The sequence below is a fragment of the Malus domestica genome, chromosome 05 (assembly GCF_042453785.1).
Source record: "Malus domestica chromosome 05, GDT2T_hap1".
Classification (NCBI taxonomy): Eukaryota; Viridiplantae; Streptophyta; class Magnoliopsida; order Rosales; family Rosaceae; genus Malus; species Malus domestica.
In genome coordinates, this window is record NC_091665.1 from 10,180,160 (window position 1) to 10,187,311 (window position 7,152).

The window sequence follows — 7,152 nt, forward strand, 5'->3', positions numbered from 1 at the left end:
TATAAGTAGGTCTTCGAGGTCTATGATTATAATTGAATAAATTATTTGCACTTTGGGCCAAAAATGAAAGTTCGGGCGAAAAAATGAAAACCCATAAGGCCAAAAAAATAGGCAATATAATTGGTGGTCCAAAGCATTGGACCAAAGCCCTAATGGACTTTTAAAAACCGTGAAAAAGAATAGGGTCCAAGCCCAGAAAAATGGGTTAGAATGGTCACAGGCCAAGCGGCAGGACGCAAGCCTAAAATTGGGCATGATCCAGCGATCTTGTGCTTTATATGCACGAATGCACCAGCAAAAGACTTGGAAACGGTGTGGTGCGGTGTAAGTGAGCACCACAGCCACGTGGGGTTATGATCGTGTGCTTCTTAGTGCACTGAGACTCCATAGCCCTACGGGCTTGTGTCATGCATGCTGAGCAAGGAAAGACAATAAGGCTGCTGCAGGTAAGCCGAAAAATAAAAACAAAAATTTGTTTTGTTGCAGGCCGTAACAAGCAAAGCCCATAAGGTTTTGGGTTAATTCAAGAACAACTTAGCGTATGGTGGATATGGTCACCGGGGAAGAAAACCTAATGTAGCCACTACTAGCAACTGTGTTCGAGATCAGAGATGGCTTTTCGAGTCAGAGTTTATTGGAGAAACTAGTCTAGTGACAGAGTGTTGAAGAATTTGACATCTACAAACCTATGGAACCTTCGGATTTGAAAATCCATTTTTCAAAATCCGGTGAGATTTATGTGAATCATGGCCAAAAACCAAGATTGAGACGACTTCAGGTCATTGGGGAGGCAGCCACAATGGCTGGGCATGGCTGCAGGCCACGCTTGAGTTGGTTTCGATGGTGACGATGCCATGGAAGGTGGCGGGGGTGGGTTCTAGGTGTAGAAGCCATCATGGCTTTGTGGCTTGGCTTGCTTCAAGCAGCTCAGGTTGTTGGCCTGGCAAGCTGGCGACTTGGCTGGTTAGGGCTAGGCGGTTGGAATCCGTTGCTCGCCTAGATTTAAAACCGTAATATTTGTTTTTTTTTTTTTTGGCCATGGGATGTGTAGATCATGCCCAATCTAAAGTAGACTAGGGCATCTAAGCCCATTACGAGTTCTAGAGTTTTAACATCCTTTTTTTATTTATTTTTCTTTATTAACACATATTTAATTCACATAATAGCAATATTTTGATTATAATGCATATGCAATTTATGTAGAATATAAAATTCGTAAAACGTAAAGTTGGGTCATGCATTATGGTGAAGATTCATGCAAGCAAGGCTGAAAATATATCTAAGCATCGTTGATGTGGAAGAACCTGGATTGTGTGATGGACATTGTGAACGGGTTGTATCTTCAATTTCGGCTTTACATCTCCAAAGTTTGTATCACGTTCAACACAAGAAAAAATTAAGTTGGATCAATAAAAGTATATGAATCAATAAAAAAAATCAAAGTTTAATCAATTAAGAATATATGAAACGTAATACTCCCTTGATTGAAGACGAATAATTTCCATGTCAGATTCCTTAAATGCAGTGGTAGAAGCGTGCTGATAATGTGTTATGGCTTATTTTATCTGACAAGGGAGAGAGGGAGGTGCGGCATCAGAGAGAATTATATAGATATGTGTTATCCCCCCTCCGTAGTGCCTTTGTTTATAGTAATAAGGCAAGGAAGAATCCTTCTCTTCTAAGGAATGCAAGTCCTAATAGGAAAGAATAACTAGTATCAAATCTAATTTAGGATTTACACAATCACACTTTAATACAATGTTTGTAACAGTTTCACATCTGAATGAATTTTTTTTTTCAAATTCACAATTAGCATCCGGCATTTAAAGATGCAACATCAAAGAAATTAGAGATTAGGCTTCTTCTTAGAAAAAGAGAAGCAACCATCCATATATTGGTTGATTTCTTCACACACATCCACTAATTACATTTTTCCCCCTTTTCCTCATCATTTGTAGTTTAGGTCTCTATTTTCTTTTTGATGGTTTTGAATAGCATATGGCTTGTGTATCTAGGTGGATTCCAACGATTTGCAACGAAGAGAATGGGTTCAACTTTAGTAACATTTTTGTGGCATTGTGCTTGTGATATTTCTTATTTATTAGTTTTTTTTTTTTTGTTATTTTGTGTTGGTTGATTTTATTATCGGGTTTTTATCATTTTGTTTGTGTATGAATTGTTGAGTTTGGAGTTGGGGTTTATCATTTATGCAATAGATATATTCGATTAGGTACTACAATTTAGATACATTCGATTAGGTACTAAAATGTAGATACATTCGGTTAGGTACCATAATTTAGATCCATTCGACTAGCAACTATGGTTTAGGGGTGTTCAACACGTATTATGATTTAAGTGTGTTCAACTAGGTACTATGATTTAGGGTATGGTTTAGGGTGTTCAACAAGTACTAATATGTAGATGCGTTCAACTAGGTACTATGAATCTATGATTAGGGGTTTTCAACTAGGTACTATAATTTAGGTGTGTTTAACTAGGTACTAGTATTTAGATACATACACTTTAGGGAAATTGACATATATGAGCCATTTCCTTAATCTTGGGACCAAATAGGATTTTTAGTATATGCACAAAACATGCACAGGAATGCACAAGAATATGATAGAAATAGGGTTTTCTTAAAACTGGAAATGCCCTAATTGCCCTCGTATATAAATGGGTTATTTTGTCCAACCTAGTCAACATTTACTCCTTGTTCAAAAACCTCTCTCACGCGACCCTATCTCTAGCGTGACCAAAATCCTATCCAACTTCCGACCCACGCCAAGTTTCCAAACTTTTCTATAAGTTAAAATAGGGGCGTTTTTAATTGAATTTTCATTCTTTGAACTTAAGTTTTCCCAATTTGGGAATTTAAGGTTTTGGGTGCAATTGACTATTTTGTACAATTAATTTGGGGGAAATTAATGAATTAGACTTTAGGGTTGTGTAATTGCATGTATTTTGGAATTAATTTTGTTCATGGTTTGTTTGATATTCATTTGTGCATATTGTGTACTTATTGTGTGCATGTGCTTTTGATAATGGGTTGTGCACGAGCTTTTGATATTGGGTTGAGCAAATTCTAGGCAAGTAGAAGGATCTAGTTTTAATTAATAATATAAATAAGAGTGTGTGTAAATTAATGTACCTGCACAACTACTAAACTTATCCTTACCACAAACTGGCACAATAACCAAACGAAATAATTTAAAAAAACCCAAGCATGCAAGCACACCATCAGTCATGATTGCCACGAAACCCTAGCATTAAGTTTAGCAAAATTTGGACAACCCAATCGATACACATTATATGCACGTCATGCACATGTCATGCTCATGATATGTACAATTTCTCCAGAATTTCCTAATTAATTCTCTTAATACAAGGCTTTTCAATTGGAGTAAGTAAACTTTTGTTATGTTATTTTAAGCATAAATGAAATCATACAATGGGTGTTTGTGTGTGCATCTATGGAGTGAGTAGTGTCAAAGGGTACTTTTAATAGGTGAACTATGAGTGCCTAGGTGGCAGAATGGCCCAAAGGACATGAGTGGGAAAAATGATGGCAAAAAGGACATGAGTGAGACTATATGCTATGGGCCTAGGGATTCTCTTAAGCAATTACCGCCAAAATGACTTCGTAAGACTTAGTGATAAAATAAAGTAGATATAAGGTTTAGTGATAAGATAAATTAGATATAGGCTCTTAATAATTTGATTTGCACATTTGCATACATGGTAATTATGACACATTGGGTGCCGTATATTTCTACCATTCATTGATGATTGTTTTTGCAATTATGGCTTTTTTTTTAGACTCCTTTGACAAAGCTAAGAGATTGTGTTTGTGCTTGTATATTCCTTGTGTATGTGTTTGTATATCTTTAGGAGAAAAAATGGAAAATAGAAAGGCCATATAATTAGGAAGAAAAGTAAAGGAAAAGACCAGGTTGTGTTGGAATTTAAACGTTAATATTACAAGAAAATTAAACGAAAAGAAACAAATTTAGTCTACCTATCTTTACCCCATAATATATCATAAAACGTACTTATTTCCTGGTGCCATCTGCAGGAATTATAGCTACTGAATTTTTCATGATTAAAGAAATCCCAATGTGATCAAAATGTGAAAGAAACTTGTGGACTTCCACAGTCCTTGCATGCTTTCATCACAACATTGTCATCATGAACTTTCAGGATTCCAGCTCTTACTTCCCTATCCACCCAAAGAGCCAAAAAACACTATTGAACCATCTCTCTATAGTCCATTACGCTCAACCGTCCTAATTTGTGACGATTGAGAGAATGCGAAATCTTGGGGCATTCATGCTTCGAATCCTCATGTAGCACACCAAGATTAGACTGTACACATATGTTGCTACTTCATGACCCTTTGAGATCGTCATCTTTAGAGACTCAATTTCAGCTTCTATCTTTTTATCTTGGAAGAAGTATCTCATCCCTAGCATGTACATGGCTTTGAAACTACCGCATCCCTGTAGTGTTTCAGGAACTTGGAGATATTTTCATATTTGCTCCATGAACTAAGTTGTTTGAAGCTTTCAAATTCCCTAATATTGATTTGTTCTAATATGCAATCATCTTGGGCGATTTAGTTGAACTTCTTACTAGGCAAATTGATGGTTTACAGATGTCGATGGGGTACCAACCACCTAAGTTCATGTAGTTTGATGGAAATAGGAACCTAAAGCAACACGTCCCTCGAGACAAAAAACAATGTGAGGACGGAAGAAGACTATCTAGTGAAGCAATTTGTCTACTCTCTGAAGAGGAATGCGTTCGATTGGTACACGAACCTAGTGCCCGAGTCCAACAATAGTTGGGATCAAAGGGAGTAGAATTCTTAAACCATTTCTACAATACTTGTCGCACCGTCATTATGATGGAGCTCACAAGTACAAAGCAGTGGAAAGATGAGCCAGTCATTGATTACATCAAGCGATGGTGCACTCTTAGTCTCAACTACAAAGATAGGGTCTCGGAGACTTTTGTGATAAAACTGTGTGTACAAGGCATGCATTGGGGATTACTATACATTCTTCAAGGCATCAAGCCGCGGACCTTCGAGGAGTTGGCTACCTACACCTATGACATGGAATTGAGCATCACCAACCATGGGAAGAAAGAACCAATTGCTGACTATAAAAAGGATAAAGTCTTAGGCCAAAGGTGGAAAAAACTGCGAGAAAACCCACCGAGAAGGTAATGGCGGTCAGTATAATTCCCGTGACCAGGAGAGGCGTAAGCGCACCTTGAAAAAGCTCCAAGAAAAGACCTGCCCATTCCCCAACTCTGATGTGGTTGTCCTGTTGGAAGATTTGCTTGAGCTGCTCGAGTGTAAACGACCGTAAGAAATGAACCGAGTTAACGATCCAAAATATTGCAAGTACCATTGCATAGTCAGTCATCTAGTGGGCAAGTTCATTGTGCTATAGAAGTTGATCATGAAGCTTTCCTAGGAAGGAAGAATCGAGCTAGACCTTGAGGAAGTTGTAACGGTAAACACAACAAGCATCGTGTTTGGGTCCTTTTATCATGTGCCTCTCAATGCATCGCCAGTTAAGCCTCACCCATGGTCGTCAAAGGTAAATCATGAAGTTGTTCATGCAGGAAAAACAAACCCCATGAACGAAGCAAGTAGCCTCAATGGCCTAGACCTCCCTAACAACTTGTCAACCAATGATGATGAAGGATGGACGTTGGTGACATGAAAGAATGTACTAAAACTGCAACCGCAAGTTGCTCACATGAAGAGTGTATGGCAAGAAGGAAACCCTCATCGCCACACTGAGAAGACCTGTCTAAGAGCAGCCGCAAGGATGACAAAGCTGGCATGCAGAGAAAGGCTTAAGGCTTGGAAGCCGCGAGCTCCAATGGTCTTGGAAGATTACTTCCCCAAAGGCTTCTTCAAACAGTTCAACCATGGTTGCTTGCTACATGGTTTTATTGCCAACACTTAACTCCTTGGCTCTTTCTTGAGGAGGTTTATTGCCAACCCTTGACTCATTTGCTTCATTACAAGTTTTTTCCCTTTTAAAAGAAAAAAATTAATAAAAGAAAAAAAAGGACAGTATACTTCAAAGTAATTATAAAACTGCAACTTTATCCTACTACCTTTTTCAACGACCCGCTGATGAGATTTTTCGACAACATCGATGGCCAACAAACTTTTCCGATAAATAAAAAAAAATATAATTTAAAAATGCCTTCAATTGGGTTTGAACCCAACACCTCCATGTGCAAAACAACCACATAATTTTAAAAAATGCCTTCAATTGGGTTTGAACCCAACACCTCCATGTGCAAAACAACCACTTATACTGCTATACCAAACCACCATGTGTAATAGGAAATTCTTTTGAAATGTCATATGAACTTGTACGCGTTTTTCAATTTGTCATATAATTTTAAGCAATTTGTTATACCAACTTTTTGAAATCATTAATTTGTCATCTCTCCTTAACTCTGTTAAGTTTTCCATCCAATATAAGTCATGTGCCTCACACATGACTTGTGTTTAGTTTATTTCGGTCATTCTAATACATTACTTCCCCTTTATTAATTTGTATCTAACAAAAAATTGTAGGGTTTCTCAAGCAATGGAACAATATTTTTGATACGGTATCAATGAAATGATCATGCAATGCACTCTCTTATGGTTATTCCAAATATGTAATGATACACCAATGGGAGTTTGCATTTTAGCATGTCACAAAGACATAATTTCATACGGGCTCTATAAATGAGAAACATGTTGACATTTTGTGCCATATATGAAGTTGTATATGCATATGCGCTAACGAAAAGTAAAAAATTTAAGTGTTTGTACTAAAGAAAAGTAAAAAACTTGTGAAAGATATTTTAAAATGACCTAAATAACCCTAAACACAAGTCATGTGCGAGTCACATGACTTATATTGGATGGTAAACTTAACGGAGTTGGGGTGAGATGATAAATTAATGATTTTGTAAAGTTGGTATGACAAATTGCTTAAAATGTTAGTTTATATGACAAATTAAAAAAATATGAACAAGTTCATATTACATTAAAAAAAATTCCCTTTGTAATATGTATTACATTTTTTAATAATTATTTAGTTTGCTCTCATTTCACTGTCCAACAATGAC